General features: G+C 48.7%; 1 protein-coding gene across 1 annotated transcript in view; it reads right to left on the bottom strand.

Moving 5' to 3' along the window:
* LOC138493169 (disintegrin and metalloproteinase domain-containing protein 9-like) overlaps positions 1 to 19940 on the bottom strand; it is a 4098706-nt gene that overhangs the window by 2851581 nt on the left and 1227185 nt on the right. The window lies entirely within an intron of this gene.

Genomic DNA, 19940 nt, shown 5'->3' with positions numbered 1-19940 from the left:
TCCAACCAAGGTCGGGCCCTTTGTTTCACTTTTTGGCGGGCTTCTCCACAGATCGGGGGAGTGGAAGTGGTCTTGTTAGTTCTGCAGAGAAGGGTCATGCTGATGTCCCATGCCTGATGTTGAGTATTTGCTTTTTGAGAGAGATTTGCAGGTTTGTTTGTTTATTTAATATAGCGCAAACCAAGACCCACAGGTAGCTGGGCGCGAACATTACAAGGATACTTAAGAAGCTTAGTTACATAGGTAGGTGAGTACATACAATGAGCAATAGACATAGTTATAAACAGTAGTGCCATAGATAGCGCCATAGGTTAGCAGTGGCCGAGTGGTCATACTAGAGATACCAGGTACAGACAAGAGGCCACAGGGTATATAGTTGACAATGGTCAGGCATAGCAGTTCTTGAAAAGGGCATTCACGAGAGGGCAAGGTGAGGGGTTAGTTGGGAGGTAAGTAGGTCAGGTTAGGTGTCATTAGTCCATAGCCTAGTGAGGACTTTCCGTTTTAATCTAGAATAGGGTTGGTCAGTTCTAAGATCTAGGGGGAGCCTGTTCCAGAATTGAGCGGCTATGACCGAGAAGCTGGAGCCACCTGCTGTGATCCGTTTGTATCTAGGAACCTCTAGGGTGTAGGCGTTGGCCATTCTCATGTGTCGGTCAGAAGTTCTCTTGTTTACTCTTTCTACAAGGTCGGGAGGCGCTATGTTGTTAAGACATTTGGACGTGAGAGAGAGGGTTTTTAGGGAAATCCTATCCTTAATTTTAAACCAATGGGCATCTCTTCTGAATGCAGAGATATGCTCTCTGTTCGGGATATTTAAGGCTGCTCTGAGAGCATTGTTTTGGAATCTTTGCATTTTATCAATAATGTGCTTATTGGATCCCGCATATAAAGCATTGCAGTAGTCCAGTCTGGATAGAATAAGTGCATTGGCTAGTGTGATACAACTAGTCTCAGAAAGAAATGGTCTGCATGCTCTGATTAATTTATACGTGTATGCTGTAGAAGATGCTAGAGAGTTAATTTGCTTCTTGAAGGTAAGTGCCGAGTCAAGATAGAAATCAAGGGTTTTAACTGTAGGCATCACTTTGATGACATTGTTGTCGATATTGAATGAGGCGTAACTGGAATTAAGTTTTTTTTATCAGCGTCTCTGAGCCTAAGATCAGTAGCTCTGTTTTATTGTCATTCAGGCAGAGGCCATGGGATGCCATCCATGCCTGGATGAAGAGGTATATCCTATTTACTAAGGCTGAGTCTTCCAGGAAGTTGCCCGAAAGGGGGATGAGGATCTGAGTGTCATCTGCGTAGTTAGTCTACGTGATACCCAATCTGTCCAACTTGTTAAACAAGGGCTTAGTAAAAATATTATACATATTGGGAGATACACATCTTCCTTGAGGAACACCGGAGGAGACTTGTATGGGGTTGGGGGCTGCTAGAGGGGAGAAGACTCTCATTGTACGGTTTGCAAGGAAGGATTGCACCCAAGCTATGGCATCACTTGAGAAATGGGCAGCTGAACTAAGATGATCGCATAAGACTGCATGATCCACCAGGTCAAAGGCTGCCGATAGGTGAAGGAGGAGTAGCGTAGCTGATTTACCATTGTCCTTCAACCCGTCAATTTGGGTCTTGAGGTCGATCAAAGCAGCTTCTGTCCCATGAAGGGGGCGGAAGCCAGACTGACACACCTAGTAAATTGTTAATTTCTAGAGTTTCTAGAGGTGGTGACAACTTATAAGTTGGATGTAGGTTTGTTGAAAGATGCTAATGTCATTGTTCTCTTGACGTGGGTTTTATGTGGCCAACATCGTGTTTTGCCGTTGCTACTGCGGCACTGAACGTCGCCATTTACTCCAGAGCTCTTTAAAATTTGACCTGCAGGTCCGCCTAAGGGGTTACAACCCCATCATCGCTGAACACGCCTCTTATACCTAGTTTTTTCTTGTGGGAGTGCCCTAGATATTTGTGATGTGTTGATTATTGGCCACATCTGCCTGTTGTGGATGGCCGGATGAGTTTTACTCCATACCAGTATTTATTGATTTCTTTCCTTATGCACTCACACTGGTAATTGAAAGTATTCTCCTGCAATACCAGTGGTCCCAGCTCACTTACACACTCAGCTCCCCCATCCACCATATTGCGCCCAGTGACGGTGCCACATCTCCCATCAACTCCGGCAGCTCCCTCCCTCTTGACCACACAAACTTCCTCCACCTCAGTTGATGCATCTCCATCCACATCTTCCTCTGTGTCACTTTCCCCGGCAGCTGCCCTGCCCATGCACCATTCGCCTCACTTTACCAGGGGAGCTGCCAAACAGTGGAGGTGCTCACTACCCTCAGCAAACAGAAATACCCGGTAAAATCAGACTGGAGCAAAATTGCAGCACGTAAACACTAAACAGTCTGAATACCTCGCTGACTGCCTGTCTAGAATGACATACTGGTTTACTGAATACTCCGACATTGCTTATGATGGTGAACAGGCTCAACCTGCCCTTCTATTGCATTTTGTTAACAGCCTTCTTCCGAAAATCTCCAAGAACATTCAAAATGTACAAGTTGGGTGGCAAGCTCAATACATTGAAAAAGCACTACAAGCTGCCCAACACTTCTATGACAAACTCAAAAGACAAGAGTAAGATGGTGTCTCCTGCCTAATGGCCTTACAGCACGCTCAATAAACTGCCTTAGGCAACCAGGGACACCCAGGTTTCTCACACCAGAAGGGAGTAGTTTCTTACCTGTAACTCCATTTCTCCAGCGTTGGTATCTTTCATAGATTCACATGCTTAGAATATTCCCCGTCGTCAGACTGGGAACCCTCGGTACACATATATAGTCGTTTGCTATAGGAAAAAACTTCCGACACTTGTGTGTCCTATCCACATCTACGTCCTCTCTGGGGCCGTTCACGCATGCCCCGTAGGACGTAGCGATATAAAAAGCCCCGCCCCCGCGGGTCCCGTCAGATTTCGGCCCCTCCAAAGTAGAAAGGAGAACCTGCTTATGCACATATCTTGCACATTGCATTCCGGGGAGGCTGGTGGGCGCATGTGAATCCATGAAAGATACCAACGCTGGAGAAATGGAGTTACAGGTAAGAAACTACTCCCTTCTCCAGCATTGGATCTTTCATGGATTCACATGCTTAGAATAGATTGTATAGCAGTATCCTAAAAGAAGGAGGTGAGAATGCAATGTAACATACACCACAAAAAACACCCCAAAACCGAATATATAGGTACGTAAGCAGCAACATATTTTCTGATATATACATATTCATAATACATACATATATATATATATATTGCTCAAAACAGAAACACTAAAGAACCAGAATAGACAAGGCAAAAGACAAAAGCTTAACCGTTTTTGGCTTACCTCATTGAAAGAGATGGCGCAGAACTGCCCTTCCCATCTGTACTTCATCCGCATGCTGCCTTTCCAGGCAGTAATGGCGTGTGAACGTGTGTGGGACTGACCATGCCGCCGCCTGGCAGATGTCTGTCAGAGGAATTCCTGCCCACAGTGCCGTGGAAGAGGCTGTCGATCTTGTGGAATCGGCTCTAGGGTGCCCTTGTAGGGGTCTCCTGGCCTTGGAGTGACTAAAAGCAATCGCTGACGAGACCCATCGAGCCAGTCCTTGCTTGGAAATTGCCTTTCCTCTCCTCGACGGACCGTATGCGATGAACAGCTGTCTGGTAGTTCTGAGTTCTTTGCAGATAAAATTTCAACGCCCTTTTCACATCTAGAGTATGAAGAGCCTTTTCCGCCGTCGATGACGGGGTCGCAAAGAAAGTAGGGAGAACAATGGTCGAGTGTTTGTGATAGACCGTCGGAACTTTCGGGACGAAAGTAGGATTAGTTGATAGCACCACTTTGTCCTTAAAGAATCTCATATATGGGGGGTCTATGACCAATGCCTGTAGCTCCGATACTCTTCTAGCTGATGTAATGGCAATTAAGAAAGCCAGCTTCCATGACAGGAACTGCATGGATGAAGAGGACATTGGCTCGAAAGATGGCTTCATTAAGGCCACCAACACCACATTTAGACTCCATATTGGTGGGAACCGCTTTGTTGGGGGAAAAGTTCGAAAAAGACCCCTCATGAAATGTTTCACCAGTCTGTCGCTGAATAACGGAGAGGACTGTCTCCTCCTCGTGAACCTTGAGATGGCCGCCAGGTGCACCTTTATGGATGACGAGGATAACCCACTCTCCGCCAGGTGAAGAAGATACGGTAAAACTTGTTCTGGAGTTACTTCTAAAGGCCGTATTTCATGTTGCGTTTGACACCACATACAGAACCTTCGCCACTTGCAGATGTATGACTTGTTGGTGGAAGGAGCCCTAGCCGCCTGTAGAATTCTCCGGCAATCCGACGAAACTTTCAAAGTGCCAAATTCCGAAAAGTCAGGAGCCAGGCCGTCAGGTTGAGGCTGTCCGGATTGTGATGTCACACCGTTCCCTTGTCCCTGGACAGGAGATTCGGAACCTTCTGGAATGTTATCGGTTGTTCCAACGACAGATGCAGCAGGTCGGAAAACCAAGGTTGTCTCGGCCAATACGGTGCCACTAGAATGACCAGGCATTTGTATCTGCATATCCACTGTACAGTTCTCCGTATAAGGGGAAACGGAGGGAAGGTGTACAGGAACTTGTCTGTCCATGGAAATGAGAACGCTTCCCCTAGGGATCCTTTCTGAGGCCATCTGCTCGCGAACTGCTCGCATTTCTTGTTTTCCTTCGTTGCGAAGAGATCCACTGAGGGGTGACCCCATCTTTTGAAGATTTTCTGCAGCTGAATGGTGTCCATCTCCCACTCGTGTATTTGGGCCATGCTTCTGCTTAGGGAACCCGCTTGTACGTTCTTCACTCCTGGAAGATGATGAGCCACTATAGATATGTTGTGTTTCAAAGCCCAATGCCATACCTTTTGAGCCTCCCTGGACAGGGTCCTGGACCTCGTGCCGCCTTGTTTTATCAAGTAGAACATGGCTGTCGTGTTGTCTGTCAGCACTCTTACTCTCAACCCCTTGATATGTGGGAGGAATGACCTCAAGGCCCATCTCACTGCCCTCAGTTCCAGTACATTGATATGTAGGAGTGATTCGGTCGGGGACCATCTGCCCTGGGTTTGGTAGTTGTCCATGTGTGCTCCCCAGCCTGTCAGGGATGCGTCTGTGATGATGGTTCGCTGAAATTCTGGTTCTTGTAGAGGTACCCCTCTGTCCAGGTTGTGAACGCTTTTCCACCATTGGAGGGCTCGGATGATTTCGTCGTCGTCGACGGTTACCCTGTCTGACCACCGACCCGTGGCCTGCTTCCATCTGTCCGCTAGGAATTCCTGAAGTGGCCTCATGAACAATCGACAGTTGGCTACTAGATGGATGCAGGAAGCCATGGAACCTAGGATCGCCACATACTTTCTCACTGAGAGTGTGCCATGTAAACGTAGTTGACTCGTCAGTCGATTGATCTTTGACATTCTGTCTAGGGAAGGTTTCACTATTCCCGACTGGGTTTCGAATTGAGCTCCCAAGAACTTTAAGTTCTTTGATGGCCTTAGAGAGGACTTTTCGAAGTTCACTGCGAACCCCAGTCGTTGCAGAAGCTGTAAGGTAGCATGTACGCTGTCGTTGGTCGACGCCGAGGAGGATCCCCTCACAAGCCAGTCGTCGAGGTACGGGTATACATGATGCCCTTTCTTTCTCAGCCAGGCTGCCACGGGTGCCAAACATTTTGTGAACGTTCTTGGGGAGGATTTGAGACCAAACGGAAGCACTGCGAATTGGTAGTGTGTCCGACCTACCATGAACCTCAGAAACTTTCTGTGTTTTTGACACATAGGTATGTGGAAGTACGCGACCTGTAGATCCAGCGAAGCCAAAAAATCTCCCACTTGAATTGACCTGATTACTTCCTGCAGCGTGAGCATTTTGAATTTTTGGCTCTGTAAGGTCTTGTTGAGGTCGCGCAGGTCGAGAATGGGACGCCACTTTCCGTTTGGCTTTTTTACCACAAAACACCGTGAGTATACCCCTTGGCCTTTCTGCGATGCAGGAACCACTTCTATGGCACCTTTCTGTAACATAAGTGCTAATTCCTGCAGCAAAACGCTCAGATGTGGTTGGGGTAGGAATACCGGTGGACATTTTGGAGGTTTGCATTTGAATAGTAGCAAATGTCCGTACCTCACTGTGTCCAACACCCACTGATCTGTTGTGATGTCCTCCCATTCTTTGACGCAGCTTGACACTCTTCCTCCCAGAACGGTGCGCTTCCCGTCATTGCTGGTCTTTTTGTTTGTTCGTCAACGAGGGATAGGCCGGTGGTCTCTTGGATGACTGGAAATATCTGCGCCGGCTTGAGTTTTGGGAGGCGCGTCTATATCCCTGGGAAGGGTATGCTGATCTGCCAAAGGATCTATCCCTGGATGCAGAGAATCTTGAATTGCCCGATGCCCCTTTAAAGGGACGAAAAGATCGAAAAAAAATTCCACTTTGAAGGGCACCCAAAGAGCGTGCCGTATCCAAGTCCTCCTTCATGCCTTTCAGGGCCTCATCCACCTTTTCTCCAAAAAGAAGGTCACCTTCGAAGGGCATGTCCAATACTTTATACTGCACCTCGGGCCTGAAGTTGGTGCACTTAAGCCAAGCCTGGCGTCTAAGAACAACCCCGTTGTTTACTTGTTTAAAGCCCGACTCCGCCAGGTCCACCGCTATGTTAATTGCATGATTCGACGCTTCTTCGCCCTCTCGTACCAGAGACATAGCCGTTCTTCGATGTTCCTCCGGAAGGTGGTCCAGTATAGGGGCTAGTCTGTGCCACATTTCCCTGTCGTACCTGGCGACAATAGCCAAAGAGTTGGCTGCTTTCACAGTTGTAGCACCCACGGATAGTACCTTCTTACCAAACACATCTTGGCGCCTTGCCTCATTATCCGGAGGGGTAGAGCACTTGTGTTGAGCCCTCGCTTTCCTTGTCGCTGCTGCCGACACCACTGAGTCAGGTGTAGGTTGGGACGAAAGACATTTCGGGGTAGAGTCTGGCACTTTAAACTTCTTTTCAATGCGGCCTTTGACGGCCGGTTCAGAAAACGGGTGACGCATGGTTTGAACACCCTCTTTCCAGACATGATCTAAAATGGATATTGAGAATACTGAACGTCTATTCTTACCCATATGGTCGAACAGAAAACAGTCCTTTTTCTCCTCCTGCTGGACCAAGCCAAATTCCTTGCATGCCTTTTCCATCATTGAATGAAAAGCGCCAATATCGTCTGGTGGAGACGGGTGAGTGGGGCTCTTTGGTGTTTCCAATTCAACATCCGACACCCAGGATGGATCCCTAGATGGAGACAGGGAGATATCCGATACCAATCCTCGGTCAGATACAGAGTCCGACAGCTCACCCTCCTCGTGGACCACTGGAGTCACCGGAAATCTGGTCGTTTGGGTTGGACGATGTGACGGGCCTGGCTCGTCGACGGGAGGCGTTGACGGGTTCACTGGTGGAAGCCTTTCATCCAACGATTTCAGCAGCGAGTGCAATGAGGACAGGACCTCCATGGACAGGGCCGATTGTGAGTTTGAAAACTGGGTAAACACCTGAGAACAGGTTGCTCCTGATGGTGACTTGGCTCGGAGCCCAAGATCTTCCGGGCCCGCAATCCTGAAGCCGTCATCTTCCTTCGAGGAAATCGACGCTGCTTATTCCTGCAGCAACGTGTCCGGCAACACCAGATCAAAAACCTCTGGCCTCCAGGCCTGAACTTCGGTCGACGAGGACATCGTCGCCGTCGTCGTCAGCGGGTTGATGACGGGGGAAACCAACTGCGTAAGCGGCAGTGAGGACACTGACTGGTTCTTCGTCGTCGTCGACGGTGGGCCTGCAGGTGGCTTAGGCGGTCCCGCCTTCACAGAGCTCTCCCTGAGCTTTTCCGACTCTCTACTCGTGGCGGATCTATGAGGATCGCCCGAGGAAGATTTTGGCCTTTCCTTTCCATGTTTTTTCGACGATGAAGACTTTTTTGAAGATTCTTTTGAAGAGTCTTTGGAAGAGTGGCTTCGTGGAACATCCTTTTCCGCCGGTCGAGTTTTCTTTGCCGGTAGTTCCGACGAGGCTGAACGGCGCGGGGCCCCCGATGTTTTCGTCAAGGCCACGCTGCGCACGGAGCCAACCTCCGACTGAGGATATGCTCCCGCCCCGTCATTTAACCACGACACCAGTCACCGACTCCGAGCTTTCAGGGTTTTCTGGGAAAAACCTTTACATATTTCGCATTGGTCTGCCGAATGGTGAGGGTGGAGGCAATATATACAATCTAGATGGCCGTCCCCCTCGTAAACCTTTTTCAATCCGCACGTGGCGCACGGGCGGAAGAGCGGTTTGCCCGACATCCTGGTAAGACCAATAACCTTTCGATCAAAAACAAGTAATTTCAACAATAACCTAGAAAGTAGAGACTACGCGAGGAGATCCCACTATCTTTGGAGACGGCTGAAATCTGACGGGACCCGCGGGGGCGGGGCTTTTTATATCGCTACGTTCTAAGGGGCATGCGTGAACGGCCCCAGAGAGGACGTAGATGTGGATAGGACACACAAGTGTCGGAAGTTTTTTCCTATAGGAAACGACTATATATGCGTACCGAGGGTTCCCAGTCTGACGACGGGGAATATTCTAAGCATGTGAATCCATGAAAGATCCAAAGCTGGAGAAATGCATTCAACAACCCCCTCCTTTTGCCCACCCAGCAACCTCAGGAGGGGCAACGGTTTTGCAGATATTGTAAGAAGACCGCCTCCTCATCCAGCCTGTCCTATAAAACCAATAGACCATGGCAATATGGTCCCACTGCTCCCAGAAATGATTTCATAATACACCGCCCCTGCCCCCTTCTCCTCCTCCTCCTATGCTATCAAATGGGGGTTACCAGGATATGCTGATATCCTACAGACCACAGTGACATTGCCAAAGGGGCCCTGCCATGCTCGCGGCTGCTGCTTTGCTCACGCTGGACCAGGCCGGTCCTTATCTCTAGTGTCTCTGATCAAATTATCAATGCTGTTGGAATGCCTGGGACAATGATCCCACAGCCAGTGTCAAAACAACTTATCTGTTTCAATTGGTCCCATTTCTAACCAATGTGCTTTTCTCCTTAGCCCATGTTCACCTGCTAACTTGTTGGGTATTGATTTAATTGTGAAAAATGAATTGTATCATTTATTGCTCCATGGAGGGTATTTACCTAGAGGTCTAAACAGACTGAATGGTTATTCCTCCTACAACAGTCTTCACTCCGGCCAACCCCTCCAGAGTGTACTGTCTCATTCAATCAGACCTTGACCAAGGTGTTTTACACTACGCCACAAGCCTGTTCAAATACCCCCATACTCCCTTTGACCAAAGAAGGGACAGACAAGTAGCGTTTCACACATGACTTAAGAGCGCTTAATAAGGCTGTTGTACCTTTGCATCCAGTTGTGCCAGATCCTATCACTATACTCTGATGACTCCCTCCTGATGCCACCTTCTTTACGTGCATTGATCTGCCATCAGCATTCTTTTCTGTCCCAATCAACGAGGAGTGGCGATACCTCCCGTGTTGCATGCTTCCTTCAATGCCCTATCCCTGACACCAGGAGACAGCTCCGCTCCTTTTTGGGAATGAGCAATTTTTGCCGCCCTTGGACTCTTGATTATGCCTCCAGTGTTGCGCACATACAAAAGATGCTTTTAGAAGCATTGCCTGATAAACTAACCTGATATCCAGAGTGCATCACTGCATTCGCCAAAATTAAAATTGGCCTCTCCATCCCACCATGCCCTGGCCCTCCCAGATTATTTCAAATCCTTCACCATGTTCTGTGATGAGAAAGAAGGGTATGCCTTAGGTGTACTCACACAGAAGCATGGGGACCTACAATACCCAGTTGCCTACGGCTGCTCTCAGTCAGACCTGGTAACCGCCGCCTTCCCCAAATGTCTAAAAGCGGTGACTGCTGCTGCATTCCGGCACTTCAAAGTTGACACCATCGCACTGGTACGCCACACAAATGGGGCAGTGTCACCCTTTCCATTGGCCCTACTCCTCAGAGTTAAAACAAAACACCCATCAGCGGCCATCCTCAATAAGTATGGAAAATATTACTCCTCTCCACCACCAATATCACCCTCATCAGATGTGCCCCTCAAAATCCTGCCACCCTTTTACCCACTTCTCATGATAGTCACCGCATGATTGACTTGCTGCATTTGACATAGCTTCTTTTCCACAACCCGACCTCGAAGATGTCCCCCTCCCCAATGCTGACCTAAAACTTTGTTTACGGCTCGTGGCTTAGAAGATTCCACAGGAAAGTGACAGGCAGGATTTGCAGTCTGTACCACATTGAACTCATAGAAGCGTTCTAGCTCCCATCAGTAAGATCAGCACAGGGTCTTATACTCATTGCCCTCACCAGGGCCTGCACGATCACCACACAACTCACAGCCACAATATACACGGATTCCCACTATGCCTTTGGTATCTCTCATGATTATTTAACGCTCTGGAAGCATAGAGTTTATTTCACTGCCCAGGGTACCCCTATCCTCAATGCAACCTATGTTGAAGCACTGCTTAATGTTATTTTGTTACCCACTGAGTTGGCCATTGTCAAATGTAAGGCCAATACCCAGTGTTCAGACAGCATCTCCCAGGGAAATCCTTTGGCAGACCAGTATGTCAGAAACACAGCCTTCCAAGGCCCTCCGGCTCCTGATTATGTGCTGCTGTTTCTCCTCTCATTTGAGGACCTTCTAGCATCCCTTTCTGGACTGGCGGGCCTACAGAAGGCGGCCCCCCAGAATGAGAAACAGAGCTGGGAAACTAAAGGTTGTGTGTGCTGCTCTGATAGCAAGCGGTGGTTAGGGCCCCCATCCATTGCGGCCATACTTGACATGTATGGCTCACTCTGTGTCGCATTCCAGTAAGGGGAAAAGTAACACAAAGTTCCAAAAGATACTGATTCGCTCCCAAGTTCCCCTCCATTGCACAGAAGTACTGCGCCCACTGCACCACTTGTCTTACATGCAACCCGGGAAAGCCTGTCAAAACAACTCTCGGGCCCATGACCTGCCCCACAGTCACTTTGTGAATATGCAAATTGACTTGATCTCAAGTGAAAAAATGTGCCTCTTTTGAATATGTCCTGGTTGGCATAGACAAATTCTCCAGATGGACTGAGGCCCACCTCTGAAAATATGCTGATTAGATCACTGCAGCTAAGAGAACTACTGAAGGAGTTCATCCCATGCGGTGGCCTCCCAGTGTCCGTAAACTCTGCCATGGGCATTCAATCCACAGGACAGACTGTCCAAAACATTTGCAAGACCCTACGTATTATTCAAAAGTTCCAGTGCTCGAAATGGGTACCTGAAAAACTGCCTTGCCAAGGTGTGCCACGTAACAGGCCTAGGCTGGCCAGATGCTCTCCATCTCGTTTTGACGGACATTAGAAATACTGGTAGCAGAACGCCTGGCCTGTCAACACATGGGATTGTAATAGGCTGACCCATGAGGATACCAGTGACTGCCCCACTAGCTTCAGAACTATGTAATATTCAACTGAATGATGATCTGATTGTGTAAAATTGCAAAAAAACGAATGCTTGTTGTCAGTTCACACTTCCAGGAAATACAAGAAGAACATCCTCGGCCACCTGAAGCATCGCGCCACAGCCTCCTGCCAGGAGACTGCGTGGTCCTGAAGGTTCATCTGCAAAAGTAGTTCCATCAGGTCCTGCTGACAACCCACACTGCAGGCCGTTGCAGAGGACTTGACGCCTGGGTCCACGCCAGCCACTGTGTAAAGAAAACGCCACCGGCTGACGAAAAGCCACAGCCAAAAGACAAGGACAACACCACTTGCCACCAGTGACCCCGGAAACGCCAGCTCTGCTGCTACCTACAGGGGTCCAGGACAAAGACACCCTGCTGCAGCTGCCCACCGGGGCCACAGAGGACAGACTCTGTGGAGCACCCATCCTGCACTTCTACACTACGACACTCTGATACCAGTACAGAGGTATAACTTACAGAGTAATGCCACCAGCACCACTGCCACAGGCAGGTAAAGCGCACAGACGTCCTGCTAAACCTGCCTTCTGCCTTCTGCAGGTGGCTCAAGGCTCTCAAAACATTTTTTGATACACCTGCCTTTTGCGGGTTGCTCAAAGCTCTCAAAGAACAAGTTACTTACCAACTGGTAACGTTCTTTCGATTGGATGTTCCTCCAACGTATTCCTCATCTTAGATGTATTCCATCCAGCTTTGCTGCTCTTCGGAATTTTTGTCGTCAGAGGGCGCCGTGCGTCGATGTCGTCGAGTCGATGGTCCCTCGAAGGCCTCCGTCGAGGGTGACGTCATCGGGTGTATAAGTAGCATGCGCGGCGCCCGTTGGCCTCAGTTCTGTTTTCTCCCTTTTTATCTTTGATCTTGTACTGTGTAGATTGTGCCGGCAGACAGGTATGAGCCTTGCGAGATTTGAGATGGCAATAACCCGGAAAAATACGTGTGAGGACACAATCCACTCGAAGAACAAGTTACTTACCAACTGGTAACGTTCTTTCGATTGGATGTTCCTCCAACGTATTCATCATCGCCCTCCCAGCCTACCCCTCTGTAGATTTTTCCGGGTTATTGGCCTTTCTTTGGCCTTTCTTTGGCCCCTTTGACTGGCCATTCCTCTCGTCTTCCCGTATGAGGTGTAATAACAATAGTACAGCAGTGGGGGGTGTTTTGAAATACCAACCATCAGTGTCCTGCGCTAGATAAGCAAAGGTGGCAGCTGAGCAGCGGAGCAGCGGAGTGACGAAGTGATAAACCCCCTACTCCGGTAACTAAGTATACGGGGCTCAGAAAGAACCCTACTCCACGTATAGGTCAAGCGCCAATAGGATCGTCCCCTCCATGATTGCCCTTGCGCATGAAAAGGCTGAGGTTGGCTAATAGCAGCTCCTAGGGATTTTGCGGCTGCTTTTGAGGTCTGCAACCTCTCAAGGCTCTCGTCAGCCTTGTTGCCAAAAAGGTGAGACCCGTCAAAAGGCATGTTCAGGAGGCGGTTCTGTACGTCCGGTGCAAAACCAGACTTCCGTAACCACGCAAACCTGTGCATTACCGTGCTAGTGCCCATGGACCTGCTTACACTATCTGCAGTGTCCAATCCAGATTGAAGGGATTCCTGCATGGCCTCCTTTCCATCTCTAACGATGGCTAGGAAACCTTCCCTTTCTTCCCCTTCTGGTATGTGCTCCGCCGCCATTGCAATGCACTCCCATAGTGTGTACGAAAGTTTTACCAAGGCACATGTGCATTTCGCAGATTTTAATGCCATGCTCCCGGCTGAAAATACCTTCTGTGCCCAACCATCCACACGCTTATCGTCCCTGTCTGGAGGGATAGACGGGTACGCGAGTTTGTTGGTAGCTGTGGCTGCCTGTATGACCAAACTCTCGGGAGTTGGATGTTTTGACAGATAGCCGGGGTCGCTACTGGCTGAGCGGTATTTTGATGCGAGGGATTTATTTACCGGAGGAATAGAATCCGGAGTTTCCCAATTCTTGGCCACCCTGTTTTGTAAGGCTACATGAAAAGGTAGTACTGGGTCTTCAGTGGGACCATGGTCCAATATGTCTGTTAAATCGTCCTGGACGAATTGGGCTGGTGGTCTAGCCCATCCCAAGTAATCTACCACCTTGGTCATTAACTGATGGTAAGATGGACTGGCATGCTCTCCTGGATCTGGTCTACCGAAGTCATTCTCAGGAGAGGTGTCAATGCCACTTGCATTGTGTAAAGACTCCACCAAATCCCTCATTCTGCTTTCCTCTGAGATCAAGCATTCTGGGACATTTGGGGTGCCATACTCCAATCCAAAAGGTACATTTTCCTCCTCGGATCTCTCCTGTTCCTCAAAAATTGAGGTCAAGGATTTGAAAAACTCCTTCCTAGGGAGAGGCTTGAAAACCTTCTCTGGGAGAGGAGGAGGAAGAGGTGTAGTACCAGGCTCTGAAGGAATTACATGTCTTTTAACTTTTTCCTTCTCTTTTTCTGGCTGCCTTGGCTTGGTTGGAGCCTTTGGCGCCGAGGGTTTCGGTGTCGACGTCGATAAAGGCGTCAACGACATAGTGGTCGTCGACAGGGTCTGCTTCAAGGGTGTCGAGGCGGCCTTCGACGGTTTCCCCTTCGAGGTGTGATAGGTCTCGGAGGGCGTCGGTGACCTCGAGCGGTCGACTCGACTCGAGTGTTTATCGCTCGGCGTCCTGGAAGGTTCCCTATCCTTCCTTTTACAATCACCCGGGCTCGAGGGCGCGTGCGTTTCAGAGCGATGACGCTCCCGGCCGGCTTCCGAAGAACGCCCTGAATGCTTCCCACTCTTCGGTAGACGAATGTTTTGTGGGGCATCTCGGATCTAGATCGATGCCTTTCGCATCGAGGAGATTTTTCCCCATGGGGTCTCGACTCGACGCTGGAGGCTTTTCGATCCTTCCGACCTACCTGTAGCTTTCCTCTCCTTTCTCGCAAGGCCTTCCCCGTCATTGCCTGACACTTCGAACAGGCCTCCATGTCGTGGCCTTCCCCGAGACACCACAAACACTTGCGGTGCGGGTCCGTGATCGACATTTTTGAGCCGCACGACTTGCATTTCTTAAAACCCGATCTCGGGGTCGTGGTCGGCGTCGATGACGAGGACATAATTACTTCTCATTATATTATATTTCTTGACAGAACTCTACGCGCGCCGACTGTCCGAAGCAACGTAACTGCGGAAAAACGGAACTGAAGCCAATGGGCACTGCGCGTGCTACTTATACACCCGATGACGTCACCCTCGACGGAGGCCTTCGAGGGACCATCGACTCGACGACAGCGACGCAAGGCGCCCTCTGCCGAAAACATTTCCGAAGAGCAGCAAAGCTGGATGGAATACATCTAAGATGAGGAATACGTTGGAGGACACAATCCACTCGAAATGCGTTTCTTCTTCATGCAGACATAATAAAGCTGCTCATCTGAAATATAGGCACCAGGGCCCACCAGTACTAGAGGTCTGGGGGCCAGCTGAGTGAGCCTAGCGCCTCAGCAATTGCCTTTGCTCCTTCTCCTGCATCACAGACCAGCTCCACCTGACCCATGTGACATGCCAGAGTCTGTGCTTCCTAGCTGGTCTGGATACCTGCTCTTTGCATCACCTGCCTTATTTAATGGGCAGCCTATTCTCCTGCTGAGCTGCTAGCCCACAAACATTTTCAGCACGCTGACCATCTACCTTTCTGCTCCACGCCTGATCAAGCAGCTACCCTGCTGGCTTCCTGAACTTTGCCGTCTGCTATCTCCAGGTTCCCAGGTCCAGGGATCACTGAAATTGCTTGGAACATTTGGGCATAAGGCCCCATTCTGCCTAGGGCTGGACAGCACAAGTTAGGAATATTATTGCCAGTGCATGCCCACTGCATAAATTATGTTTCTCTGATCACATGCCTATCCAGTTAACCCTGTTGACTGTTTTTCTTGGACAACTGCCCAGCACTTCAGTATTCCTGTCCCCAGTTACCAATACATTCCTCAAATTTCTCAAGGACATATGCCGATCTACTGGATGCCTCAGATTGTTATGTCTGGGCAGACACCCCAACACACGCTAGCGAAAGAATTCACCCCGGTGTTATTTCCTGAATTTGACTGGCCTTAGTTGTCCCCCATTACTGTATGCACTGCCAAGTTTACACTGGTACACCTCCTTCTCCAGTACCATCCCTCCCAAAAGGACAACCTGCCCCCTGGGGGGTGGATGCGACAGGATTGTCGTGATACTAAACCTCCTAGCAATCACCCTCTCCTGCGAGGCCCCAGATCCTTCACCATGGCTTAGCCTGAGGCCTTTTGCTACACCCGGCTCTCCTGGCATGCCCACACCCCACCTTGGCTCAGCAGGCCACAACCTAATGCTGTCCTCGGGACCCACGTGACAACAGCTTCCCCTCACCTTTCCCTAGCTGTGTACAAATACCACCTTATAAGGAGTATTCCGGTGTTTACACCAAAGTTGCGTACTGATCTTGCGACACAATGTACCGTGCATATAACTGCCAGGTTGCTTCACAAATGTCTGCTTCCTAGTATTACCAAATGTCTACAAACGTCATGTAAACTTGCCAGGCTGTATAAAATGAGCTCTGACCGAACATCGGGAGAGCTCTCCGTCTGCCACCTGTCCCTTGTCATTCTGTATTACTGTATTCTGCGGTTTGTCTTTCTCTAATAATAACTTGGTTTACCTCTCAGCTGTGTCATGACTCTTTATTGCCACTTCAAGGTTTATGAGTAGTCTTGATTCTGATGGGGACTAATGTCGGATGATCGTGAGATCGTTCATGAGAGCTCCCAATCCTGTGAGGGGAACCATCTGTGATTACAGTTATATCCAGCCGGGCTAGCCAAAAAGGTTCCCCTATCATCACATTCTCCATGCAGGCCCACCACAGGAGATACTGTGCAACCTTGCTCGGGACCTGAAGAAGGTCCATTGTCCTGCATGAGAATTGTGACCATTGGGATCAGAGGGCCCCCTGGAGGGACCTCATCCTTAGGTGGGCTTCTGACAACAGGAAAAAGCAGAATGTTGAATGCATGCTGGCAGATATTGGGCATTCTGAAATCTCGTTACCATCTGCAAGATATGTTGAGGCCTCAACTCGGGAGGCAAAGCCTTCCCTGAGGAAGAGTCCATGACCACTCCAATGAATTGCAGCTTTTGAGAAGGTGTTACTTGTGTCATGAATCCGATGGAGCCCTCACTGATTTCCTGGTAGTGACCTCCTCCCATGTGGCCAAGAGACTGCAGCCTCTACCTGATCCTGACCCAGGGAGCAGCTACGTGAGGGAGGATTACATGGGTGCAGACAACCTCCAGGGAGATGTCATGGCTTCAAAGGGTGAGGCATGGTATCCCCTATTTTCCCTTGACAAAAAACCCTCCCATATCTAATACCCTCATGGGCTATTGTCATGCATCTACTCCTTCTATGAAGAGTAGGGAAAACCCGTTCCTCAGACCTATAGGGCAACCTTCAAACTTTGATCTGCCTTGTGAAATTCATGAAACTGTCCTCTCCAGTTCCACCTATAAATCATCCAGGACTCATTTGGCATTTAAAACCATTGGGAATGTTTATCCAAGTTCTTCGAACCAATTGTCAAAACTGAATTTCCTTTCCCAGATTGACCTAAGTACTGGGAAGAGAAATCAAGCAATGCAGAGTGAAGGAGGCCACATGCCCAGCGAGCGCTCTAGTGGTTGCTCACATACACCTGTGCCTGGGAAATTTAAAGAACAGAAGGCCGGAAGAGCTGTGCTTCTACGCATGGTTCGAGAAACAGAAAGGCTGAAATTGGCGTGGTGGAGCAATGCGACTCACCAACGAAAGAGAAAGAAGATGCTGCGCGTGAACTACATGCTACGGGAACCTCAGGAGTTGGCGATAGACTCCTGGGCTTTCGCAGGTGACAAAGAGCAGCGAACTTTCCAGAGCCTGGAATGAAGCAGACATTTCAAGTGGAAGCCGCGAGAGATGGGAAAGCCAAAAGGAAGCGGTTGCGAGAAGGAAGCAGACGGAAGCGCTTTACCGGCTGACCGCTGGAGAATCCAGGAACGCCACAAGAGCCGGTGAGTACACCCACCTAGAGGCAATGGTAACACTGGGGCGTATCAGTGGCCAAATGCAAGTAATTGTAAATCAAGCAACAGAGAGAGAAAGAGCAAAAGTACTTAATGTTAAATGAGGACGTGAACTACAAGCAACACCCTTACAAACATGTGAATGCATACAGGGAAAGTATATGGAAATCCACACAGGATAATATATCAAGAAGATACATTATGAAACAAAGTATATGTGCAACCTCTGGGAGAGGGCAGAGACCGTGTATGAACAGAAGTCCTGGCAGGAGAGTATACCAGGCAACTACAAGTGTGTGAGTAAACAAAGTCCTGGCAGGAGAGTATACCAGGCAATTACAAGTGAATGAATACAAGCAGTCCTGGCAGCAGAGTATACCAGGCCATTACAAGTGTGTGAAAACAAGAAGCCCTGGCAGGAGAGTATACCAGGCAACTACAACTGTGTGAAATAAAGAAGTCTTTAGAAGAAACATCAGGACTAGGAAAAGGGATTGTGTTAACCAGGAGAGAAGGAACAAGATCTTGGCAGAAAAGTATACCAGGTATCCTGAAAGAGAAAACATTACAAAGCCAGACAGTTTTGTCTGTCAGTGTTGCCGTTGACCAAGAAAAGCACAAGGAACAGTTGTTTGCGAAACATAAGAGAGTAAAGAGAAATCCAGGGTAAAGGACCCACCCTCTGGAGCAAGGACCTTTATCCTTAAAGAACCTTTGTGTTGGAGCCATTTATTCTTCTTTTATGAACATTATTCTAAACCACCGAAGGTCAAATACCTTCTCATCTTCACCTTAGAAAGTAGTTAATAGTGTGAGGGTCAGAATAGAACTTTGGACAGAGGATAGTTTTGTTTTGGACATTCTGACGCAGATTGATCCTTAGTTTTGATTTAGGTAGGGAAATTCCTCTTACAGCAGGGTCAGAGAGGCATTAACCCAACCCTTTTTTATTTTCAATAAAATACCGTTATCCAAATTCATGGCTAGCTTGTGCTCGAGTTTCATTCCTGACTCCTCACATATGGTGCCAGCAGTGGGATCGGGCTCAGTTGACACACACTGGGGATCCCACAGGACTCGTAAACAGACTTCCATGCCCTTTAGCCCCCTGATAAGAAATGACTAACGTTATCTTTTCCGCTAGCAAATCTGAATCCCCGATCAAAGGGTAGCCGACCACCCTTCATTGGGCCAAGTTCACTCGAACAAGGTCAGCTTGGAAAACATATACCCCAACATCATTTAGACACAAGGATATGAGTCACCCTCCAAATATTACATCTCAAGCCATTCTCCCCATAACAAGAACTGTGGAAGGGGATGGTTACAAATCTATATAGTCCCAGAGAGTATCTGTCCCCTGCCCAAAACAAGATGATCATTTCCTTGGATATACAGGTATATTTTCCCAGAACCTTTGACATTTATGTTATGCCTCCTGGGGATATGGCTGAAAAGGGAGTAAGTTACTACTCCTCCTGTCCTGTAAAAAGGACATACAGTTTATCCTCCTGAATTTTGTATCAACCTCCGTTAAAATCAGAAGGGGTGAGTTGGTGGGTAACCTGATATATGATGCCATATGGGAACCTTCCTACATGATATATAGAAAAGCCAGTGGGACTACCCTAGGAACCCTTCTAAAGCAGGTACAAACCCAGAAAATGTTCTTTAATCCTTAGAGGGTGAGGATAATAGTAATCAGACTGAAGATTAGTATTTATGGGGAAATAACAACCTTCCTAGCTCCCTGGTGACCAGGAGAAATTCCATTCCCCTTGGAATAGAAAAAAAACATGAGTTAGATGCCCCAAAAACCTCCTATAAGGATAACAACAAAATATAATTGGGAGGAGATGGAAAAACTATTCCATGCCCTGAGAAAGTTAAAATCCCTGAGTTAAAAGAAGAAGCCCAATCACTTCTCCAGGCCATATTTGGAATGTTTATGGTGTGGTCGGACGCCGCCTCGCCTTCCTGCAGGATCTCCAGGACCTCAGCCCTCTTGTCGTCTGGGAGGAAGTCCAGCAGAGGAGCGATCTTAAACCAAAGCTCCCTGTTGTAGCGGGCCACAATCGCGAGGGCGTTGGCCGCTTTAATCGTCGTCGCTGCCGATGAGATGACCCGTCGTCCCATGGCGTCCAGTTTCTTCCCTTCGCCGTCCGGCGGGGCGGTCGAAGCCGTCGCCCCCGCCGCTTTC

This window comes from Ambystoma mexicanum, chromosome 10, assembly GCF_040938575.1.
Source record: "Ambystoma mexicanum isolate Mex_15411 chromosome 10, UKY_AmexF1_1, whole genome shotgun sequence".
Taxonomy (NCBI): domain Eukaryota; kingdom Metazoa; phylum Chordata; class Amphibia; order Caudata; family Ambystomatidae; genus Ambystoma; species Ambystoma mexicanum.
This window is presented reverse-complemented; position numbering and strand designations above follow the sequence as displayed.